Raw genomic sequence first — 26,956 nt, 5'->3', positions numbered from 1 at the left:
AAAATCATGTTTTTCTTGAAGGATGCAGACTTCTTCCTGTACCACTGCTTTAAGAAGGTGTCTTCCAGAAACTGGCAGTAGGACTGGGAGTTGAGCTTGACTCCATCCTCAACCCGAAAAGGCCCCACAAGCTCATCTTTGATGATACCAGCCCAAACCAGTACTCCACCTCCACCTTGCTGGCGTCTGAGTCGGACTGGAGCTCTCTGCCCTTTACCAATCCAGTCACGGGCCCATCCATCTGGCCCATCAAGACTCACTCTCATTTCATCAGTCCATAAAACCTTAGAAAAATCAGTCTTGAGATATTTCTTGGCCCAGTCTTGACGTTTCAGCTTGTGTGTCTTGTTCAGTGGTGGTCGTCTTTCAGCCTTTCTTACCTTGGCCATGTCTCTGAGTATTGCACACCTTGTGCTTTTGGGTACTCCAGTGATGTTGCAGCTCTGAAATATGGCCAAACTGGTGGCAAGTGGCATCTTGGCAGCTGCACGCTTGACTTTTCTCAGTTCATGGGCAGTTATTTTGCGCCTTGGTTTTTCCACACGCTTCTTGCGACCCTGTTGACTATTTTGAATGAAACGCTTGATTGTTCGATGATCACGCTTCAGAAGCTTTGCAATTTTAAGAGTGCTGCATCCCTCTGCAAGATATCTCATTATTTTTGACTTTTCTGAGCCTGTCAAGTCTTTCTTTTGACCCATTTTGCCAAAGGAAAGGAAGTTGCCTAATAATTATGCACACCTGATATAGGGTGTTGATGTCATTAGACCACACCCCTTCTCATTACAGAGATGCACATCACCTAATATGCTTAATTGGTAGTAGGCTTTCGAGCCTATACAGCTTGGAGTAAGACAACATGCATAAAGAGGATGATGTGGTCAAAATACTCATTTGCCTAATAATTCTGCACTGCCTGTATCTATGTTACAAGCAAATGTTTAATTGTATCTTCTGTAGATTCAAACAGCTGTAATTTTGACTTTTAACCTATTAGCTATTCTTGGATGTTTGCAGTTGTTGCCTAATAACATTTAGCAACATTCTGAACATTCTGTTGTCTCTGAACTTTGGTTAATGAAGTTTATTGGTTAAAAATGTGTAAAAGGAGGAGTTCAAATATAACATGATTACTAAACAACCCTGTGCTGCCAACACACACACAAAAAACATCAGTTTGGTAAGTGCTACAAATTTTCATGTTTTCTTATGTTTTAAAAAAGCAATTTTGTTTAATTAAATCATGGAAACATAGAATATTATTGCATTGTTACAGGAATTTAAATGTATTGTATCACAGGTGTTTAATAGCCTAGAAGTTTTCAAGGCCAGTGAAAAAAATTCTTATTATTTAATCTGCTTTATATTTTAACATTTACTGTTTCCTTATGCATATCAACTAAATAATAGAACATATGCAAAGCCACTATAAAAATAGCTATTGACAGGAGAAATATCATATCAGTTTTATTTTTGTGAATGTATCATTCTTATATCTCTACTGTTATAGTATTCTTGCTCTAGTGAGTCATTAAATAATGACAGTTCCTGATGGCTGCTAACTCCATCTGCAGGTTTATGACCTTTTTTGGACATAAATAACATACGCCTAGATTACGAGTCTTGCGTTAGCCTTAAAAAGTCCCAACGCTGCTTTTTTAACGCCCGCTGGTATTACGAGTCTGGCAGGTACAGGTGTACCGCTCACTTTTTTTCCGCGACTCGAGCATACCGCAAATCCACTTTGCATATCCTATCTTTTTAATGGGATTTGCCTAACGCCGGTATTACGAGTCTTTGAAAAAGTGAGCGGTACACCCTCTCCTGTCATGACTCTTACCGCTTTTAAAAGTCAGTAGTTAGGAGTTTTATGGGCTAACCCCGTAACATAAAACTCTTAACTAAAGTGATAAAAAGTACACTAACACCAATTAACTACCTATAAACCCCTAAACCGAGGCCCCCCACATCGCAAACACTTAAATAATTTTTTTAACCCCTAATCCGCCGACCGGACATCGACACCACTTCAATAAATATATTAACCCCTAAACCGCCGCACTCTCACCTCACAAATATTAGTTACATTTTATTAACCACTAATCTGCCGTCCCTAACATCGCAGACACCTACCTACATTTATTGGTAGGGGAGGCGCCGCTGCTGGCTGCCACACTTTCCTCAGGTTCCTGACCTCTTCTGGATTTATCTTAATTTTAACCTTCTTACATTCAAAATTCATCATAATTATTTCAAGGACCAATACCGACTCCACATAACACACAACTAGACTCATAAAAATTGAACAGATGACATTACTAAAGTGAGATGGAAATATACTCCCACCGGACCATCTTACTACCAGAAAGAGATACCTTTAGCTGAACATCACAGACTCAACCCATGCACAAATTGGGTTTTGGATTTCATCATCCATTTAGCAATGCTCAGATTTCATTTCTAAACACAGGAAAAACTAATTGATGAAGTCTATTTTACTAAAATACATTGGTTTTAAAACCCCTGCATGCTTTCTTATCTGTTATCTACAATGCAGCCTGAAGTGCAAAATCTCACACCTCACTCTGGCCTGAATTCTATAGAGCAGGGCAATGTAACCAGCCCCCACTGCTAACATTCCTACAAATACTAGAAGCTATTTTAACCCCATTTATTTTAACTAGGTACAATAGTTATTAAAGAGTTATTAACTATTTAATAACTACCTAGTTAAAATAATTATACATTTATCTGTAAAATAAACCCCAACCTAAGATACAATTACACCTAACACTACACTATAATTCAAATAATTACCTAAACTAACTACAATGAATTACAATTAAATTAAATAAACTAAAGTACGGATATAAAAACACTAAAAAATAATAAAATAATTTAAAAAAAAATAAACTAATTACACCTAATCTAATCCCCCTAATAAAATAAAAAGCCCCCCAAAATAAAAAAAAAATCCCTGCCCTATACTAAATTACAAATAGCCCTTAAAAGGGCCTTTTGCGGGGCATTGCCCCAAAGTAATCAGCTCTATTACCTGTTAAAAAAAAAGACAATACCCCCCAACATTACAACCCACTACCCACACACCCAACCCTACTCTAAAACCCACCCAATCCCCCCTTAATAAAACCTAAAACTACCCCCTTGAAGATCACCCTACATTGAGACGTCTTCACCCAACCGGGCAGAAGTGGTCCTCCAGACGGCCAGAAGTCTTCATCTGATCCATCAGAAGAGGAACTCCAGATGGGCAGAAGTCTTCATCCAGACGGCATCTTCTATCTTCATCCATCCAGAGCGGAGCGGGTCCATCCTCAAGCCATCCGACGCGGAGCATCCTCTTCCATCCGACGACTAACACTAAATGATGGTACCTTTAAGTGACGTCATCCAAGATGGCGTCCCCTCAATTCCGATTGGCTGATAGAATTCTATTCAATTGGAATTAAGGTAGAAAAAATCCTATTGGCTGATGCAATCAACCAATAGGATTGAAGTTCAATCCTATTGGCTGATCCAATCAGTCAATAGGATTGAGCTTGCATTCTATTGGCTGACTGGAACAGCCAATAGAATGCAAGCTCAATCCTATTGGCTGATTGGATCAGCCAATAGATTTTTTTTCTACCTTTATTCCGATTGGCTGATAGAATTCTATCAGCCAATCGGAATTGAAGGGATGCCATCTTCGATGACGTCACTTAAAGGTACCGTTATTTAGTGTTAGTCGTCAGATGGAAGAGGATGCTCCGCGTCGGATGGCTTGAAGATGGACCCGCTCCTCTCCAGATGGATGAAGATAGAAGATGCCGCCTGGATGAAGACTTCTGCCCGTCTGGGGGTTCTCTTCTGCCCAGATCGGATGAAGACTTCTGGACATCTGGAGGACCACTTCTGCCCGGTTGGTGAAGACATCTCAAGGTAGGGTGATCTTCAAGGTGGTAGTGTTAAGTTTTATTAAGGGGGTTTTGGGTGGGTTTTAGAGTAGGGTTGGGTGTGTGGGTGGTGGGTGGTAATGTTGGGGGGTATTGTCTTTTTTTTTTTACAGGTAATATAGCTGATTACTTTGGCGCAATGCCCCGCAAAAGGCCCTTTTAAGGGCTATTTGTAATTTAGTATAGGGTAGGGATTTTTTTATTTTGGAGGGCTTTTTTATTTTATTAGGCGGATTAGATTAGGTGTAATTAGTTTAAAAAAATTCTAATTATTTTATTATTTTCTGTAATTTAGTGTTTTTTTCGTACTTTAGTTTATTTAATTTAATTGTAATTAATTGTAGTTCGTTTAGGTAATTAATTTAATTATAATGTAGTGTTAGGTGTAATTGTAACTTAGGTTAGGGTTTATTTTACAGGTAAATGTGTACTTATTTTAACTAGGTAGTTATTAAATAGTTAATAACTATTTAATAACTATTGTACCTAGTTAAAATAAATACAAAGTTGCCTGTAAAATAAAAATAAATCCTAAGATGGCTACAATGTAACTATTAGTTATATTGTAGCTCTCTTAGGGTTTATTTTATAGGTAAGCATTTAGTTTTAAATAGGAAAAATGTAGTTAATAATAGTATTTTTTTAGATGTATTTAAATTATATTTAAGTTAGGGGGTGTTAGTGTTAGGGTTAGACTTAGAATTAGGGGTTAATAACTTTATTATAGTGGCGATGACATTGGCTGCAGCAGATTAGGGGTTAATAAGTGTAGTTAGGTGGCGGCGACATTGTGGGTGGTGGAGTAGGGGTTAATAAATAAAAAGTAGGTGTCGGCAATGTTGGGGGCAGCAGATTAGGGGTTCATAGGGATAATGTAGGTGGCGGCGGAGTCCAGAGCGGCAGATTAGGGGTTAATAATATAATTTGCATAAATAATAATAAAAGAAAAAACATGGACCCATTGCTCAGTGTGCCTAGAGGAATATGGCTGCACCTCACTGACGAGGCCCACAATAGGCCGAAACGTACGTCTGGGGTTTTGCCGTTTTTCTCGTTCAGAGGGGGATTGCCTGGTATTTCGGTGCTGGACTGTACTGTGAAGTCAGGACCAGACTGATATGCTACAAGAAAGTTCTTCCCTGTGAAAGGCACATATTGAGCAAAAAGAGGCTGCTTCTAGGGTGGTAACTAGCCATAGAACAAGCTATTATGCTATTGTTCATTCCCAGGTTAAGCGCTTCTCTCTTTTTATTTATGCAAATTATGACACTTATGGAAGTCTCCCTAAGTGTGATGCGGGAATCCAGACGTGGATCCGTTGCTCAGTGTGCCCAGAGGGATATGGCTGCACCTCACTGACGAGGCCCACAATAGGCCGAAACGTACATCTGGGGTTTTGCCGTTTCTCTCGTTCAGAGGGGGATTGCCTGTTTTTTCGGTGCTGGACTGTACTGTGAAGTCAGGACCAGACTGATATGCTACAGGAAAGTTCTTCTCTGTGAAAGGAACATATTGAGCAAAAAGAGGCTGCTTCTAGGGTGGAAACTAGCCATAGAACAAGCTATTATGCTATTGTTCGTTCCCAGGTTGAGCTCTTCTCTCTTTTTATTTATGTTAATAATATAATGTAGGTGTCAGCGATGTCGGGGGCGGCAGATTAGGGGTTAATAAGTGTAAGATTAGGGGTGTTTAGACTCGGGGTTCATGTTAGGGTGTTAGATGTAGACATAACTTTTGTTTCCCCATAGGAATTAATAAGGCTGCGTTAGGAGCTTTACGCTGCTTTTTTGCAGGTGTTAGTTTTTTTTTCAGCCGGCTCTGCCCCATTGATTCCTATGGGGAAATCGCGCATGAGCACATTTAGCCAGCTCACCGCTACCGTAAGCAGCGCTGGTATTGAGGTGAGATGTGGAGCTAAATTCTGCTCTACACTCACCTTTTGCGGCTAACGCCTGGTTTAAAAAAAACATAATACCAGCGTTACTTTAGATGAGCGGTGAGCTGAAACTGTGCGTTAGCCACGCACACCATTACCGACAAAAACTCGTAATCTAGCCGATAGGTTTTAAGTCTTAACTGCTATGACTTTTAAAGGAAACCATATGAACTAGCAAAGCAATGCATTCTGCATTCTCCGGCTGCAAGGAGCTAACCAAAGTTGCATTGTTTATAGTGCCTTATAGTAGGGTTGCATGTCTACAGACAACAGTTGATCTCCATTGTCTATTAAGAATGCTCTTCTCATTACAAGGAGCTCAATGAGTGCAGAGATTATTTTTTCTACTAGCATTATGTGAACCATTGTGATGGAGGCAGGTTTTCCAGCGAAAAGAAATTGTCACCACCTTGCCCCATGCAGTTCCACTGAGTAAGGCCTTTTCCTGACAAGGAAAAACCCAGAAACTGGAGAAAACTGTTCCACCATACTTGAGAAATTTCCACTATGTACGGCACTGGAGACACCGGGGCAGGCTGCGTTTATACAGACACAGCATAGGGGAAGTTTATTTCTCTTACTATATATATATATATATATATATATATATATATATATATATATATATATATATATATATATATATATAGGATAGAATATATCAGCACTCCATTTATATATAATTTCTCCCCAAAAATGTAAGGATTAATGGGGTAAACCCCCAAATTCTCCCCCTTCGCCTGTGCACGGAGAGTTAAATAATTGGTTATAAATCAAAAAGAGAAAATAGTAACTCTTAATCCAGCACATTGGGATAGATAAAAATTAATAAAATTACTAGGATTAGTACCATCCTCTAGAAAACACAGGCAGATAGCAGGTCATGTTGTAAATCAGATTTATCTGAAATCAAAATTATAGCAAAAAAAACCAAAAACAGTGTACATATTATAAATTGTTGTGGCAACAAAATTAAATTAACTGAAAGTCCCATATAAGGATACCTTTTGAGACAGAAGGAATTCAAAGAACAGGTAATATCATTTAAAGGGACAGTCTACACCCGTATTAACATTAGCCTATACGTTAGATAAAGTTCAGATTGTCCTAACTCACCCCCTCTACTGTAACGAGTCTGCTTCACAAACGGAGTTATTCATAATCAAAACTCTGATTCTAATCGTTATAAATGGCAGACCAGCTCCGCCTATTAACTACATCATAGACTCTATACTTTAAAACACTCCAATCAAAATTTGATCACTGATTAAAAAACAGGATCGCGCTTTCGTTGTTTAGCGCATGCGCACCTTCTGAGGAACCAAAAAAACAAAAAAGGAATGAAAAAACACTCGGCTTAGTTATTTTCCTGCAGCACAGACGGACTTCCTCTATATCACTTCCGTAAATAGGAGCATGCGTGTTTACAAGGTAATTACGTAGGTGGTTATACGTGAACGAGTATGAGATACAAAGAGAAGGGGAGTACATGGTAGGAGGAGAAGGGAATGGGTGGAGTTTGTCTGCCATTTTTAACGATTAGAATCAAAGTTTTGATTTCGAATACCTCAGTTTGTGAAGCAGACTCATTAGGGTAGAGGGGGTGAGCTAGGAAAATAGGAACTCGATCTAAGGTATAGACTAATGTTAATACGGGTGTAGACTGTCCCTTTAATAACAGAAGCGGATTGCAATAACCCTAAGCCTCTTATTTAGCAGTAGGAATTTTATATGTGTAGTTATTCCTACTTATGCAGTTTTCAATTGGAAATGTAAACTGATACCTCTTAGGAATAACATATGAAATAATAAAGATAGTAGTGAGTTTATTGTCACAGGTATTCAGTGTAGTATATACTTGGACAGAAAAGACTCACCAAAGTAATAAAGAGGCATGTATGCTTTGTCAGCTTAAGCTCAATAACAGTATTTATGAAAGTTTCACTTTGTGGGTATTTTTAGAATCAGTTCAATGGCAAACAGTATGTATGTTATGATAATTCGATGAATGAAAATGAATTAAGCAAAAGACTCCCAAATCATATCAGATGACAGTAAGGATGTTAGAGAGTAATAGGTTAATCCATATGAACACAGATGAAAAGGATTAGTTAGCAGTTCTAACACGCATTCAATCTTCAAGATATAACAGTCTCTGTTAATAGCTTTTATCTTTGAGAGAACAAGCACTTGCATGACAAGGCAATCCGGTGAGTGTTCAGTCAGCGCTACTGAAGCTGCGGTTCTCAGATCCGGTAAGGAGTTTCCAGAGGAACGCTGCAGGGAGCTGTGTTGTAGCGTGGAGCGATATCCAACTTCCGGTCCCTCACACTGCTTGGCTGATGATGTCAGGAGTTAGTGAGAGAGATTGTTCGTTCCGTCTGCAAGGTACTTGAATTGAATAAGTGACAAAGAGAGTAAAAAGACTTTTCTATAGATGAGATTTGACAGGGGATTATTCCTGTAACCTCTACTGAAGTAACGGTTACAATTTCTTAGGTAAATTAGTGAGGCTTTCACATAGGAGTAAGGTAACGATCTTAGCAGTAAATCTTTACCAAACATATGCAATTATCAAGCAGCTTGAGAGTGCTTGAGTCCCTCGGAGTTGCCATATTCCATTACATGATTCTTAAAGGGGTAGGTATTACCTCATATGTTTTAATAGAAAGGCTGGATATATGACACGGATACATATTTACAATGATACACAAGGTCTTAAGTCGATCTTAAGTTAACCACCTGACCGCCATATTAGCTGCTGTGTAAGTAGCGATACCACAGAACACTGTGAAATTACCTGTCTTGTTTCATCTGATCCTAAGTCGATCTTAGGTTAACTGTGAACGTTGCTATATCTGCTGTTGTGGAAATTGAGATTAATAACAACGGAACTGTTCACGTTACCTGTCTTTCAAAATAGACTTTCACTATTTGCAGGATGCTTTACACTTTTGGAGACCTATGTATGGGACTTTATTGTCTTGAAAAGTAAACCAGGATTAAGTTTTTCATATATACCCTGGAATAGAGGCCTCTATATAGGGTTCCTTAATACGATTCACAGAATTATATGGGACTTTTAGTTAATTTAATTTTGTTGCCACAACAATTTATAATATGTACACTGTTTCTATTCCAGGGTATATATGAAAAACTTAATCCTGGTTTACTTTTCGAGACAATAAAGTCCCATACATAGGTCTCCAAAAGTGTAAAACATCCTGCAAATAGTGAAAGTCTATTTTGAAAGACAGGTAACGTGAACAGTTCCGTTGTTATTAATCTCAATTTCCACAACAGCAGATATAGCAACGTTCACAGTTAACCTAAGATCGACTTAGGATCAGATGAAACAAGACAGGTAATTTCACAGTGTTCTGTGGTATCGCTACTTACACAGCAGCTAATATGGCGGTCAGGTGGTTAACTTAAGATCGACTTAAGACCCTGTGTATCATTGTAAATATGTATCCGCTTCTGTTATTAGAATGATATTACCTGTTCTTTGAATTCCTTCTGTCTCAAAGGTATCCTTATATGGGACTTTCAGTTAATTTAATTTTGTTGCCACAACAATTTATAATATGTACACTGTTTTTTTTGTTTTTGTTTTTTTGCTATAATTTTGATTTTAGATAAATCTGATTTACAACATGACCTGCTATCTGCCTGTGTTTTCTTGAGGATGGTACTAATCCTGGTAATTTTATTAATTTTTATCTATCCCAATGTGCTGGATTAAGAGTTACTATTTTCTCTTTTTGATTTATATATATACCGGTATATACATATATATATATATATATATATATATATATATATATATATATATATATATATTTATTTGTTTCTGTACCATATTGTATGATATTTAACCAAAATGGGATTGATTTGTTGTAAATTATTTGAAATAGGGTTCACATAGGGTAAATTGTAGAAAAAAATGTGCATATTAATAAATCCAATATTTTCATAATAGAGAAGAGATGATTCAGAAGTAATTAACAAAGGAAAACATTTTTCCTCACAAAACAAGCAGTACTTACAAAGACAGAAAGGATATATGTAGGGTTGCCACTTTGGCCATGTTTTCCTGGACACTTTTAGGGTATTCAGGGAGCAGTGCTATTTGTTTGCTGTCCAGGGGTACAATTCATTTTCCCTCTGAACACCCTGCCGCATTTTTAACTCATAAGTGTCCAGAAAAACATGGCCGAGGTCGTAACCCTAGATATATGTGATACACATATGATCACAGGCATTACTAGGCTTTGATAAACAGAAACTTCAGTCATTAGTTAAAAGCAAAGCTCACTCTAAGCTCCATCCCAAACTACCATATGTATTTTACACAAACTAAGCACACAAGTTGATGACTCACCCCTTTTCTAGCATTTCACTCCACCTCTAGCATTGCAGCACAAAGAAATTGTATGCCATTGGGGGTGAGCTGTTACACCTGTCCCAATCTACAGCCTGTCACTACCAGCACAAAAGTGTGCTCTTGGAGTATGTGAGTATCCATTTGGCTTGATTGTGAATATCATTCATATACTTTTGACAATACCACACATGAGGCACCCCTCTGTTCTTCCTTATCTTCTTAGAGTATAACCCGGACCAGTCGGTGAGGAGGAGGCGGCCAGCACAGAATATTTTGGATTTGAAAAGGACTTTATTTTATATATTCTGTATTATCATTATATATCCACTATATTTGTTAAAGAGATCATTTTTATATATAGTTACTTACTACTATTAATTTTGGGATACCATCTGTATATATTCTGTGGTAACAAACAGTATTGGTCTGTTACTAATATATTTGTGATTTGGAGGATTATCTAACATATGTATGGTTTAATCCTACCATTGTGATGTTGATATAAGAATTGTGATTCCAATAGTTTTTTTTATATATATTTTTGAATTTGCTCTTATATTAGCGCCCCCTCCCTGTGACCAGGTCATATTACAAATATTTAACCTATCTGTCCAAACAATTGTGAATAAAAATCACCATGCACTGAAGCAAGGCAGAAAAGAAAATCTGCTGCAGGTTATTGGGAAGGATTATTTATATTAGATCTACAGAGCTGGGCTTACAAAGTGACTGTTAAACTGGAGTTTGGACTTCTAAGTTGGAGACAGGGGTTATTATCAGTGACACTCTGAGCAACATTTTTTCAGATGATATTGTTTTTATTATTTTAATAAATGTTTCAAGTCTGGAAGAGTTCCAGTTTTTACCAGAGGTTTTCTGATTTGGGCTATTGTCTTAGAGCTACAGCAGCATCTATACTACAAAAGTACTAACTTGGCTGAATTATATTTCTGTTGTTTGTTACAGCATTGAACTATATTATATCAATAAACTACCAATAGCCCTTAAAAAGGGCCTTTTGTAGGGCATTGCCTAAGGTAAAAAGCTCTTTTACCTAAAAAAATACAAAGTAACCCCTAACAGTAAAACCCCCCACCCAACCAACCCCCAAAATAAGTAAACCTAAGTCTAAAAAAACCCCTAAGCTACTTATTGCCTCTAAAGGGGTATTTGTATGGGCATTCAGCTCTTTTGCGGCCATTAAAAAAAAAAAAAACACCCCAAAAATAAATAAATAAATGTACTCATGGTTCCTGAAGTCCGGACATCCATCTTGATCCAAGCGGCGGCAAGTCTTCATCCAGATGGCGACATCTTCATCCATCGGGGGGGGGGGGGGAATCTTTTATCTTCATCCCGGTGGTTCGGAGCTGTGGCGGTGCAGAGCTGAGCAGGACCGGCGGCGACGATGACATCCAGCGCGGAACCTCCTCTTCATGCGATCTTCTGACGCACATTGAAGATTGAATGCAAGGTACCCCTTTTATATTTGAGGTACCTTGCATTCCTATTGGCTGAAATATTCAAATCAGCCAGTAGGATGAGAGCTGCTTAAATCCTATTGACTGTTCAAATCAGCGACAGATTAGGGGCTATTAGGTTTAGTTTAGTATTTGCAATGTCGGGGTGCGGCGGATTAGGGGTTAATAACTTTTTTTAGTTGTTAGCGATGCAGGTGGTTTAGGGGTTAATAGCTTTATTTAGTGTTGGAGGCCAGTGATTAAGGGTATTTAGACTAGGGGTTTATGTTAGGGTGTTTTTACATAACTTTCTTTTCCCCATAGACATCAATGGGGTTGTGTTATAGCGATCGCCATTCCGCAATCACAGGTGTTAGTTTTTTCTAATACTTTTTCTCCATTGATGTATATGGGAGAAAAAAGTCAGGCCTTGGCTTTTGTGCGGTATGGAGCTTAACGCACAACAAAATAAGGTTTTTCAGTTACTTGAAAAGGCAGCGCTATGGAAAGTGCGGTAGTGCTAAATTTTTTGCGTTATTTACGCACCGGGTGTAGCGCACAACTTGTAATCTCGGTGACTATTTGTATGTTTTATTTTATTTTCATTGTGACTGTTTCATTGTTTGTGATCACTTTATCTTTATTTTTGTTTTAATCCATTTGTGCCAATAGAACATATAACAGTGGTTTAACTAATTTTTGCCAGTAAAAAAATAGCAATGATTTAAGTTATTTGTGCAAGTAACACATGAAGTAGGGTCGAAACCCATTTGTGCCACCAACATAGCTGTAGTTTAAGTCATTATGGACTAGATTACGAGTGTAAACTACGCTAGACGGAGGCTTTTTGCATGCGTTGGGTGGTGCTCATATTATAAGTTGAATGTAAGAAGTTTACGCATGAGCAAAACCCGACATGTGCTGACAAATTATTGCGACCGTATTAATCTCTTCTACCCCTAGAACTCAATGGAGAGTGCAAATTAAAAAAATAGGAGTTATGAAAATATCACATTCCAATGTTCTTCACATACAGAACAATCTATTTTTTATTGTAAATGCATATTTCTATACCTATCTATATATACCTATACACAGGGCCGCGACTAGAAATTTTTGAGCCCCTTACTTAACCATTGATCAGGGCTCCCCCTCTTGACATGTGCAATGTTTGACCAAGTGACTAAAACGTATATGCACTTTATTCTTAAATGTAGTAAAACTTGAAAATGTTGTAAAGGTAGTAACACACAAACACAGAAACACACAGACACACTCGTACACTGAAACACACACTCACATATAAATATTCACATATAGACACTCTAGCAGACATGCAAAGAAACGCACAAACACACTCAGACACAGACACTCACACAGAAACTCAACACTTGTTTACATTGACCTGACAAGTAATTAGGTATACTACAGTTTTGCCAAAAATGCAGATTTACAAGACAAAATATGCAGTTCTGATTATCTTTTTGTCAAGGAAGATGACAGCTATATAATGACAACAGCATGCAGTGGCTAAAAGGAAAGAACCTGAACTGCCTAAATAAACATTTAAAGGTGGATTGGTGACTTCCGGAAAAGTCTCAAAGTCTGTAGAAAGATGTGAATAATCAGTAGTAAGGTCAAAATATCCTAAAAAGGACCAGACAATGGACACATACACAAACACAAACTTTCACATACACCCAAGAAAACAGAGACAGCCTAAGAAAACACACAAAGACATACATACACACAGAGAGAGACACCCACAGAAAACACACAAAGACATACACACATAGAGACACCCACAGAAAACACACAAATACATACATACACACACACCCTCACTGAGACACCCACAGAAAACACACAAAGACATACATACACACACACCCTCACTGAGACATCCACAGAAAACACACAGATATACACACACACACCCTCACAGAGACACCCACAGAAAATGCACAGACATATACATACACACACCCTGACAGAAACACCCACAGAAAACACAGACATATGCACACACCCTCACAGACATACCCACAGAAAATACACAGGCATATGCACACACCATCACAGAGTCACACACAGAAAACACACAGACATATGCACACACCCTCACAGAGACACCCACAGAAAAGACACAGACATACATACACACACACACAGAAAACACACATACATATGCGCATACCCTCACAGAGACATCCTCAGAAAACACATAAAGACATACACACCCACCCCCACAGAGGCATCCACAGAAAATAGCGATATACATACACACACACACACACACCCTCACAGAGACATCCACAGAAACCACACAAAGACATACGCACCCACCCTCATTGAGGCATCCACAGAAAATACACAAAGACATACACACATACACACACACACTCACAGAGACACCCACAGAAAATGCACAAAGACATACGCACGCACCCTCATTGAGGCATCCACAGAAAATACACAAAGACATACATACATATACACACACACTCACAGAGACACCCACAGAAAATGCACAAAGACACACAAAAAACAAAAATACATCCACACTCATAGAGATAAAAATAGCAGAAATTAAGAGATCACTTTTTAAAGAATCATATTTGTAAATGTGCGAACAAAAATACTTCTGTGAATTCAAAATTGTACATTAATGATCTTTCAGAATGGGTAGATGAAGAAAAGTACTTTTGAAAGGTTGGCAAGGCATATGTTTGGGGTTTTTTCCCCCCATTTTCCCCAACCAAGAGCACCACTTCAAATCTGGTGTACAAATGTTCCAATCTGCTAGCTGTACTTATGGGTTTTGAAAATGCTGTACTCTATATGGTCTTGGTGAAACCATAAGCTGTGGTACTCAGTCTCATACCATTAGATCTGGTTAAATGCAGGATTTAGGCTTGCTTGTATGTATTTCAAAATTAAGTCAGTTGTAGTGTAAACTGAACGGTGGCAAGTTAACCTGTCTCATTTCAAATACTGAACAATCTTAGCAGGAGAGTATAACATTTTATGCAGATGTAAAAATCTTAGATGAAATGCCTTCTGGCATCTGGAAAGTCCTTGCTTAAAGGGGCAGTATACTGGAATGTGATTTAATATATATATATATATATATATATATATATAATATAAATACAGAGATGGCGCTCTGATAGAAAGGATGGTTGCATGCATGGGGATCTGCTCACTTGCCTGATTGCTAGAGTCACTGCTGGCTCTGTATAGGACATCCTGGTCTTGTCCTTTTTAACTTATGGAATAAAGTTCATTTTTTTATATACCCTGCTGCCTGGAACTTTATCATTGTGCTGATAGCACTTTCAAAGCAACCATCCTTTCTATCAGAGCGCCATCTCTGTATTTGTATTCTATCTCTGTTTGGAGCGTGTGTGGCAGACACGGCTGAAGTGGCAGCCTTTTGATTGGATCTCAACAGGGGTGTGTCCCCCGCCCACTCTCCATTGTGCCGGGCTTCATTCACTACACAGGACTGCGGGAAGAGCGCAGACAACACAGTGAACTGTCTATACATTATATATATATATATATATATATATATATATATATATATTAACCATATCTGCCAAAAGGGCACCTACCATTTGTGCATTGAGAAGGAAATATTTCTGCATGTTTTTAAATATAGAATTTCTACAGTATTGTCAAATAATCATAAATACAGTGCTGCATATTAGACGTGTGTTTCGTTTTGTTCTGAATCGAAATTAGGACGAATTCACCAAATTCAGAGATTCAAATTAATTCGAATTTTCGAAATACCCTAGCAACAAAACTAAATTAATCCAAATGCATTTGTAACAAATAAATCTGAATTAGTTTAGATTTATTCGTAACATTCGAATGGCCATGGACTAATCATAATTCAGTATAAAAATATAATTTAGTGAGATTTAGTGAGATAGAACACTGAAATAATTCTGTTTATGTAACTTGAAACCATCTGAATCATCATAACACATACAGAACTTCCGAATTTACTAATCAAATCCGAAACAAATAAATCCGAATACATTCGAATTTATTTGAATCCAAATGAATCCGAAACGAATACATTCAAATGTTTCCGAATTCGAATCGACCCGAAACTAAATTCTAAAAAATCTGAATCGGCCGTAACGAACAGAAACTTTTTTTTTCCGCTGTGCACATGGCTAATGCAAAATGCTAAAAAAAAATTGTTTTTATGGCCCCCTGGTCCCACCATACAACTACCACACTGAAGTTACAATCCAAAATTGCATAAAGAAATAAAAAACATTTACTAAGTAAGCCCTACCTCCTCTGCAAATGAATGTGATCTGCCTCAGGCACACAATGTACAAACTGAAGTGCCAAGTCTGTCTTGCACTGTGCATAGTGGTTTTGTGAACACTCAGAAATCCTCTCAAAAGCTAATGCTTTACTCGTTGTAATTACATTTCCTACGCTCAATAGCACTCTGCTGTAGCGCCCTCTGGTGGCTGTCAACCCCTCTGTTCTTCCTTATCTTCTTAGAGTATAACCCGGACCAGTCGGTGAGGAGGAGGCGGCCAGCACAGAATATTTTGGATTTGAAAAGGACTTTATTTTATATATTCTGTATTATCATTATATATCCACTATATTTGTTAAAGAGATCATTTTTATATATACAGTTACTTACTACTATTAATTTTGGGATACCATCTGTATATATTCTGTGGTAACAAACAGTATTGGTCTGTTACTAATATATTTGTGATTTGGAGGATTATCTAACATATGTATGGTTTAATCCTACCATTGTGATGTTGATATAAGAATTGTGATTCCAATAGTTTTTTTTTATATATATTTTTGAATTTGCTCTTTTTCAGTTACTTGAAAAGGCAGCGCTATGGAAAGTGCGGTTTTGCTAAATTTTTAGCGTTATTTATGCACCGGGTGTAGCGCACAACTTGTAATCTCGGTGACTATTTGTATGTTTTATTTTATTTTCATTGTGACTGTTTCATTGTTTGTGATCACTTTATTTTTATTTTTGTTTTAATCCATTTGTGCCAATAGAACATATAACAGTGGTTTAACAAATTTTTGCCAGTAAAAAAATAGCAATGATTTAAGTTATTTGTGCAAGTAACACATGAAGTAGGGTCGAAACCCATTTGTGCCACCAACATAGCTGTAGTTTAAGTCATTATGGACTAGATTACGAGTGTAAACTACGCTAGACGGAGGCTTTTTGCATGCGTTGGGTGGTGCTCATATTATAAGTTGAATGTAAAAAGTTTACGCATGAGCAAAACCCGACATGTGCTGACAAATTATTGCGACCGTATTAATCTCTTCTACCCCTAGAACTAAATGGAGAGTGCAAATTAAAAAAATAGGAGTTATGAAAATATCACATTCCAATGTTCTTCACATACAGAACAATCTATTTTTTATTGTAAATGCATATTTCTATACCTATCTATATATACCTATACACAGGGCCGCGACTAGAAATTTTTGAGCCCCTTACTTAACCATTGATCAGGGCTCCCCCTCTTGACATGTGCAATGTTTGACCAAGTGACTAAAACGTATATGCACTTTATTCTTAAATGTAGTAAAACTTGAAAATGTTGTAAAGGTAGTAACACACAAACACAGAAACACACAGACACACTCGTACACTGAAACACACACTCACATATAAATATTCACATATAGACACTCTAGCAGACACGCAAAGAAACGCACAAACACACTCAGACACAGACACTCACACAGAAACTCAACACTTGTTTACATTGACCTGACAAGTAATTAGGTATACTACAGTTTTGCCAAAAATGCAGATTTACAAGACAAAATATGCAGTTCTGATTATCTTTTTGTCAAGGAAGATGACAGCTATATAATGACAACAGCATGCAGTGGCTAAAAGGAAAGAACCTGAACTGCCTAAATAAACATTTAAAGGTGGATTGGTGACTTCCGGAAAAGTCTCAAAGTCTGTAGAAAGATGTGAATAATCAGTAGTAAGGTCAAAATATCCTAAAAAGGACCAGACAATGGACACATACACAGACACAAACTTTCACATACACCCAAGAAAACACCCACAGAGACAGCCTAAGAAAACACACAAAGACATACATACACACAGAGAGAGACACCCACAGAAAACACACAAAGACATACACACATAGAGACACCCACAGAAAACACACAAAGACATACATACACACACACCCTCACTGAGACATCCACAGAAAACACACAGATATACACACACACACCCTCACAGAGACACCCACAGAAAATGCACAGACATATACATACACACACCCTGACAGAAACACCTACAGAAAACACAGACATATGCACACACCCTCACAGACATACCCACAGAAAATACACAGACATATGCACACACCATCACAGAGTCACACACAGAAAACACACAGACATATGCACACACCCTCACAGAGACACCCACAGAAAAGACACAGACATACATACACACACACACACACACACACACAGAAAACACACATACATATGCACATACCCTCACAGAGACATCCTCAGAAAACACATAAAGACATACACACCCACCCCCACAGAGGCATCCACAGAAAATAGCGATATACATACACACACACACACACACACACCCTCACAGAGACATCCACAGAAACCACACAAAGACATACGCACCCACCCTCATTGAGGCATCCACAGAAAATACACAAAGACATACATACATACACACACACACACACTCACAGAGACACCCACAGAAAATGCACAAAGACATACGCACCCACCCTCATTGAGGCATCCACAGAAAATACACAAAGACATACATACATACACACACACACACTCACAGAGACACCCACAGAAAATGCACAAAGACACACACACCCTCACAGAGAGACCCACAAAAAACAAAAATACATACAAACTCAAAGAGATAAAAATAGCAGAAATTAAGAGATCACTTTTTAAAGAATCATATTTGTAAATGTGCAAACAAAAATACTTCTGTGAATTCAAAATTGTACATTAATGATCTTTCAGAATGGGTAGATGAAGAAAAGTACTTTTGAAAGGTTGGCAAGGCATATGTTTGGGTTTTTTTCCCCCCCATTTTCCCCAACCAAGAGCACCACTTCAAATCTGGTGTACAAATGTTCCAATCTGCTAGCTGTACTTATGGATTTTGAAAATGCTGTACTCTATATGGTCTTGGTGAAACCATAAGCTGTGGTACTCAGTCTCATACCATTAGATTTGGTTAAATGCAGGATTTAGGCTTACTTGTATGTATTTCAAAATTAAGTCAGTTGTAGTGTAAACTGAACGGTGGCAAGTTAACCTGTCTCATTTCAAATACTGAACAATCTTAGCAGGAGAGTATAACATTTTATGCAGATGTAAAAATCTTAGATGAAATGCCTCCTGGCATCTGGAAAGTCCTTGCTTAAAGGGGCAGTAAACTGGAATGTGATTTAATATATATATATATATATATATATATATAATACAAATACAGAGATGGCGCTCTGATAGAATGGATGGTTGCATGCATGGGGATCTGCTCACTTGCCTGATTGCTAGAGTCACTGCTGGCTCTGTATAGGACATCCTGGTCTTGTCCTTTTTAACTTATGGAATAAAGTTAATTTTTTTATATACCCTGCTGCCTGGAACTTTATCATTGTGCTGATAGTACTTTCAAAGCAACCATCCTTTCTATCAGAGCGCCATCTCTGTATTTGTATTCTATCTCTGTTTGGAGCGTGTGTGGCAAACACGCCTGAAGTGGCAGCCTTTTGATTGGATCTCAACAGGGGTGTGTGTCCCGCCCACTCTCCATTGTGCCGGGCTTCATTCACTACACAGGACTGCGGGAGGAGCGCAGACAACACAGTGAACTGTCTATACATTATATATATATATATATATATATATATATATATTAACCATATCTGCCAAAAGGGCACCTACCATTTGTGCATTGAGAAGGAAATATTTCTGCATGTTTTTAAATATAGAATTTCTACAGTATTGTCAAATAATCATAAATACAGTGCTGCATATTAGACATGTGTGTTTCGTTTTGTTCTGAATCGAAATTCGGACGAATTCGCCAAATTCAGAGATTCGAATTAATTCGAATTTTCGAAATACCCTAGCAACAAAACTAAATTAATCCAAATGCATTTGTAACAAATAAATCTGAATTAGTTTAGATTTATTCGTAACATTCGAATGGCCATGGACTAATCATAATTCAGTATAAAAATATAATTTAGTGAGATTTAGTGAGATAGAACACTGAAATAATTCTGTTTATGTAACTTGAAACCGTCTGAATCATCATAACACATACAGAACTTCCGAATTTACTAATCAAATCTGAAACAAATAAATCCAAATACATTCGAATTTATTTGAATCCAAATTAATCCGAAACGAATACATTCAAATGTTTCCGAATTCGAATCGACCCGAAACTAAATTCTAAAAAATCTGAATCAGCCGTAACAAACAGAAACTTTTTTTTTCCGCTGTGCACATGGCTAATGCAAATTGCTAAAAAAAATTGTTTTTATGGCCCCCTGGTCCCACCATACAACTACCACACTGAAGTTACAATCCAAAATTGCATAAAGAAATAAAAAACATTTACTAAGTAAGCCCTACCTCCTCTGCAAATGAATGTGATCTGCCTCAGGCACACAATGTACAAACTGAAGTGCCAAGTCTGTCTTGCACTGTGCATAGTGGTTTTGTGAACACTCAGAAATCCTCTCAAATGCTAATGCTTTACCCCTTGTAATTACATTTCCTACGCTCAATAGCACTCTGCTGTAGCGCCCTCTGGTGGCTGTCAACATTAAAAAAATATATATATTTTTTTTATTAATAATAGTTGTGCTTTCCTCATTGGCCCCCCTGGCCCCTCTGGGCCAGTGGGCCCCTGAAAGGAGTCACGCCTTTGTCCCCCTGGTGACGGCCGTGCCTATACCTATATATCTATTGCTATAGATATGTATTTTATGTTTAAATATTTTTTATTGGTAACAGAAAAAAAGGAAAAACTTACAGGAACCAACGGCGTCAAAGTTAGCCGCAAATTACAACAGTGTTAATGACAAGGTATTACAAAGGCTTTAACGTTTCAATGAATAGTACCTCACCACAGGAGGTGTAGTAGAGATGTTCCTATCACAATCAGCCACCTTATTTTATAAAAATCTTGCAGTCAAACCTGATATTTTCTGAGGGTGGGTAGATCCTTAAGTAATTGAAGGAGGGGAATAGAAGGGAAGGTGCAAAAAAGGGGGGGGGCAAGGAAACAAAGAGGATAGTGAGTGCTATTGTTGTCCCTAAATGGAGGGGGAAGCAGACTGGCTGCCTTTGAAAGATCAGAGGTATCAAAATAGCAATTAGAGGTCTAGGGTTGGGTTGTTGTCGTCAGGGGTGGGTGATTAAAACCATTTCTATAGTTCCAGTAAAACCATATCTCGTCATTCGAATTTTTAGTGTCTAGGGACCACGCTGCTAGGTCGTACATGTTATATGTATGTTGGATTTTGTTCCTAATCTCTTGCCATGATGGTGTACCTACTTTCCAATATTTAGCTATACAGGTTCTCACTATGGTGCATAATATTCTTATGAAAGTGTTTATTGGTCTATTGAAGTGAGGTAGACGTTCATGAATTAAAGCTTGAGGTGCACTAATCTGTACCTGTTCGTCCAGTAGGTAGCTGATTAGGTTGGATAGTGATTGCCATAAAGTCTGAACTTCAGGACAGTCCCAGAGCATGTGGCAGTATGTGCCAACTTCACCGCATCCCCTATAGCAAAGTCTAGAGTTAGTGTGTGTCATATGTGTCGTTCTTAGGTGTGTTATTTACCATCTAAATATCGTCTTTAGGGTATTTTCCCTAAGGTCTGCGCTCAGTAAGCCTTTAGTGGCTGTCGCCAGGGTCATATGCCATTGCTCTGGTTCTAGTCTAATGTCTAGGTCTGCTTCCCACCGCTGCATGTGTGGTGTCTTAGCTGTGGTCTTTAGTTTTTGTATATCAAGGTATATTTTAGAGATGGATTGTTTTGGTCTGTTTGTGGAGCTACATATGTGTTCCAGGGTAGATCTTCCCTTAGTGTGAGTTGGCTGTATGTAGGCGTGTATTGCTGACGATAATTGGAGGTATAGATACCAGTGCAAAGGGTCTGGGGCTAGTTTGTCTTTTAATTGGGCATAGGTCATCACCTTATTCTGTAGTAAAAAGTCTGCCACCCGGTATAGTCCCTTGTTTTCCCACTTATTGATTGTTCTTTGCTAGTCTTTGTGGAGAAGGTATCTGATGGGTCTCAGTGTTGAATCTAATGGGCACAGCTCCCTTTGGTGTGCTAATTCCGACCATATCTCCTGAGTGGTCTCAGTTGTGAGTGGTTGGTGTTGCGTTGTCCCGTGTATGTTACCTCTGCGTCCCCATAGTATTGCGTCTGTTCCGTCTCCCCCCCTCATGTCTGATTCTAGCTGAATCCAAAGGGCTTCCTCTCTGGCTCTAAGTATCAATGCATCTTGGGCTAATCTTGCTGCCTTGTAATATTCTATTAAGTTAGGAACACCTAAACCGCCTAGGCCTCTATGGTTTGTCAAGGTTCTCCCTGCTATTCTGGCCAGTTTTTTACCCCGGATAAATGACAAAATATCTGATTGTAGTCAGGGTACAAAATGCGTATGGGGACAGCTCTAAAAAGATAGAGTAAACGGGGCAACACAGTCATTTTTACCGCAGACATTTTCCCCATCCAGGAGAAGTTATGTTTCTTCCAAGTCTGCAGGTCTTTTCTGACAGCCTTAAACATAGGGGTATAGTTGGCTTTGTATAGTTGTTGGGTCTGTGCCGTTATTCCCACCCCTATGTATTTCATGGGACCCTTGCGGGGGGATTGCGATTGGTAACATTTCACTTTTATCTGTGTTGATGTGATAACCAGAAATTAGTGAGAACTCTCTTAGTGTTTCAAATAAGTTGGGTAGTGATTGCATGGGTTTGGTCAGTGTGAGCAGGATGTCGCCCGCAAAGAGACTGATCTTGTAGTCTGTGTTGCCCACCTTAACTCCTACTATGTCGGGGTTCGTGTGCTAGGGGCTCGACACACAACGCAAATAGCAAAGGGGACAGGGGACATCCTTGTCTGGTCCCATTTAGGATTGGGAATAGTTTAGATCTATAGCCGTTGGAGGATACTAGTGCTGTCGGGTTAGTGTATATGGTGTTAATGGCATCCATAAAGGGGCCTTCAAAGTTCATGTGTGTTAAGGTTGTGGTCATATACCTCCAGTCTACCCTGTCAAACGCCTTCTCCGCATCCAACGCGAGGAGCAGAGAAGGCGTTTTTGTGTCATTGAGGTGGTGGACCGTGTCCACAATCGTCTGACGTTGTCTGGGGCTTCTCTGTCTCTAATGAATCCCACTTGGTCTTTATGTATTAGTGTGGGCAGTATGTTTGCTAATCTGTTTGCTAGTATCTTAGTGAAGATTTTTATATCCTGGTTAATTAGAGAGATTGGACGGTAGCTAGAGCATTTTTTTGGGTCTTTGCCTGGTTTGGGTATGATTATAATTTTGGCTTGTAGCAATTCAGCTGGGATTGGGTAACCTTGCATAATGTGGTTGTAGAATTTGGTCAGATGGGGTATAAGTTCTTTTCTAAACAGCTTGTAATATTCCCCTGGGAAACCATCTGGTCCCGCGGCTTTCCCTGATTTTAGAGCTTTGATCGCTAATACAACCTCTAACGTCGAGATAGGTTCATTCAGCGTCTTTTTGTCTTCGTCTGTTAGTTTTGCTAGTGAGGGGGTTGCTAGGAAGTTCTGTGTGAGGGTCTCTATCTGTGGGCTGTGTGTTACTTTGTGGCCATCGTAGAGCTTTGCATAGAAGTCTCCAAAGATGTCAACTATTTCCTGGGGATGGGTAGTGTTTGTGCCGTCTGGTTTCTCTATGGTTGGGATATTGGCTGTTCTAAATTTTTATCTAAGTTTATGGGCCAGGAATTTATCTGGCTTGTTAGCGTATATAAAGTACTGTGATTTTAGTTTCATTATAGCTCTATTGGCCTGGGAGTTCAGTAATTTAGCTAGTGAGTCTCTTCTGTTTTGCAGGGTTTTCAGAGTGGTGGAATTCCCCGTTAGTCTGTGTTGTTTCTCAAGCTGTGCTATGTCTTCGTGTAATTGCAGCATGTCACATCTTGTCTTTTTATTATGTATAGTTTTTTCTTTTATGAGGGTGCCCCTTAGTACCGATTTATGTGCTGCCCATACATACGTCGGGTTGTTAGTAGAGTCTGTATTAATGTCCCAAAATTCAGTTAAATGTTTCAAGGTAGAGGAGTGTACAAGTGGATTTTTGTGTAAATTTGGGTCGTATGTCCAGGATCTATATCTATTTGGGTCCACCAGACCAGTCATCTTAAGTATCACCACAGAGTGGTCTGACCATACACATGGGCAGATGCTGGAGGAATTAAGTATTGGCTGCATGATTTGGCTTGTGAAGATATAGTCTAGTCGGGAGTAGGTGTTATGTGCTGCCGAATAGAAAATTGTGTCTTTGGTGTTGCCATTTATAATATTCCAGGAGTCTATTAGTGAGTGTGAGTTTAGTGAGTTCTGAATATTCCGTATTATGCTGTCTCGTCTTAACCATTTGTTCGATGGTGGGTTTGTGTTCTGTGTGTCCTGTGGAGAGATGGGTATGTTAAAGTCACCCGCCATAATTGTCCTGACTTGTGACCACTGTGTAATGAGTTGTGATATACTGGCGAAAAAAATGTGTTGTTGCTCATTGGGAGCATATATATTACAGAGAACAACGTCTACATTGTCCAGCTGTCCCTTTAGGATTAAGTATCTACCTTCAGTCTGCAGTGGTGGATTCGTGTATGTAGTTAACTGAGGAGTGGATGAGAATCGAAACTCCCCTCTTTTTAGACTTGGTAGTCGTGTGAAAATGAGTGGGATAGTTTTTAGTTAAGTAGTATGGGAGTTGGGGTTTTACAAAATGAGTTTCTTGTAGAAACAGTACCTTGGCTTTTAGCAATGTGTATTGTTTAAAAGCTAATCTTCTCTTAGTGTCAGTGTTGAGGCCACGTACATTGTGTGTGACTATGGTCAGTTCACCCTCCATTTATGTGGTGTTTGTGGGTTGTCAGCTTACCTGGTCCGCATAAGACCTCCCCAAGTTTCCTACACTCTAGAGTTGTAGACCCTACTGGCGAGGGCATCATATCTACCTTCCTGGTGAACCTTAACTGTAGAGACCTCTCTCTTTCGACATCTGAAAACAGAGATAAGTACAGGCAACAACATAGTGGCGACGCTGGGTAATGGGCCCAACAGTTTGGATCTGCCTCTCTCACTTCTGTGGGGAAGAATAGGGGTAAAGATAGAAAAGGAACAAGGGGAATAGGGAAAAACATGTTAAAAAAAAACATTTAAAGTGCAATAACAGTAAGTCTTAATTAACTGGGGGTGCCAGCTCAGCTACACCGAGTTGAATACTGGTTATTTAGCAAGGGAGCCCCTGTCAATGGGGTAGTGTTCATGTGCTATATGTCCTTCCGAGTTATCTGGTATCTCTGTATCAACAGGGCTGTTCACTCCAGAGAAAGTAAGCCAGTCTTTCAATGTTAGTAGAGAAAGTGTCCTTTGAGAACTCACAGCTTTCTGGCTATCACTTTGTTAACGTGTGATATCTGTGGTCAGGAGTGGTATGATGGGTCTTTATAACCCTTAATAAGTCCCAGAGAGGAAAGTTTTAAGTTTTTTGTTTCTTTCTAGTCGATCTTATCCATTGTGCTTTTGAAATCTGGTCCGCTGGTTTCGTTAATCGTTGCAGGGGAGCTGGAGATGTAATTTTTGGGGTTTCCAGGTCAAGGATTTGACAGACCTCCGGAATGTCTGAAGGGTCTCTGTGGGTGATTGTTCTGGAATCTTTGATGATATACAGGGCAAATGGGAATCCCCACTTGTATAGTATCTGGTGTTTTCTGAGCAGCTGTGTTAGCGGTCTGAGGGCACCTCTGCGCTGAAGGGTTCTGACACTGAGGTCTTGATAGAACTGTATTACGTTCCCTTGGAATTTCAGGGTGGGGTTCTTACGTGCACCCTGTAAAATTTTGTCTTTATCTTGGAACAGCGCCATTTTGATGATTATGTCTCTGGGGGGCATACCCTCTTTGGGTTTGGGTTTGAGGGCTCTATGGGCTCTTTCAATTCCCATGTCGAAGTTGTCTGATCCCCCTGTCACCTGATGAAACAATTGTGCTATATAGGAGAGGAGGTCTTTGTTAAGGATGCTTTCTGGAACTCCTTTCAGCCTAATATTGTTCCTCCTACTCCTGTTCTCTAGGTCTTCAAGTTTTTCGTGGATCTCGTTTAGCTCCTGGTGGTGGGAGGCCACAGTTTGGTTGACATTAGTGATATCTTCAACTAAGGTGTCTGTTTGTTCCTCCAATGTGTCCATCCGCCCCCCAAGTTCAGTAATCTCTGATTTAATTTCAGATAGGCTGTTCGTCATTGCTGTATGCATGTTATCTATTTTATTCCAGAGTTTTTCAAAATTAGTTGCAATCTCCTGTTTTGAGACTAAGCCTTTCGAATCTGCTTTGGTCACCGGGGTGGTGTCTTCATTGGAGTCAGGGTGTTCCACATCTGAAGTTTCTTGTTCCCCATCTTCCATGTCCTCTGCTATGTTTGGTTTGGGGTGTACAGTTGTTTTAAAGTAGGCATTAACTGTGGATGATTTAGTTGCTTTGTCACCTTTTATCAGTCTTCTGGCTGACATTGTTGATGAGGGCTTTCTGGTTCCTATCGTTAGTGGAGAAGTGTGTAGGCCGCAGACTAGTGAATCGATGTCTATTGTTATATTGGGCGGCAGTCGCGTTTGTTTAATACATGAATCTCAATGAAAATTGCAGAATCACTTGTTTTTTAAGGTTAGAAACCCTGTCAGCCTTTCTGTTTAGTGTATCATAAAAGCTGGTGCAGGCTTGTATCTGTGTCCTGGTTGTACTGCTGGTCTGACCCTTATTCTAGGAAAAGCAAGCGGGTCTTAGAATCTTTTCTTAAGGAAGATGTCACTTTATATGTTTACCCCCTGCTTTGTTTTTCTGGGGCTTCCGCTGCTACTTTCTCCCTCCC

The 26,956-nt window shown here is 38.9% G+C and overlaps 1 long non-coding RNA gene across 2 annotated transcripts in view; it reads left to right on the top strand.

Annotated features, from left to right (window-relative positions):
• The first annotated feature begins 1,153 nt into the window (after positions 1-1,153).
• Positions 1,154-26,956, top strand: part of LOC128652659 (uncharacterized) — a 76,535-nt gene continuing 50,732 nt past the window's right edge. Inside the window, exon 1 of one of the 2 annotated variants that reach the window (XR_008401299.1) lies at positions 1,154-1,180. This is a non-coding gene — a long non-coding RNA (uncharacterized LOC128652659). Of the gene's footprint in view, positions 1,181-8,217; positions 8,281-26,956 lie in introns of those variants that run through there. The other variant, XR_008401298.1, reaches the window with a different exon arrangement.

Source organism: Bombina bombina, chromosome 1 (assembly GCF_027579735.1).
Source record: "Bombina bombina isolate aBomBom1 chromosome 1, aBomBom1.pri, whole genome shotgun sequence".
Taxonomy (NCBI): Eukaryota; Metazoa; Chordata; class Amphibia; order Anura; family Bombinatoridae; genus Bombina; species Bombina bombina.
The sequence above is the reverse complement of the archived record's forward strand: the minus strand, read 5'-3'. Positions and strand labels throughout refer to the sequence as shown.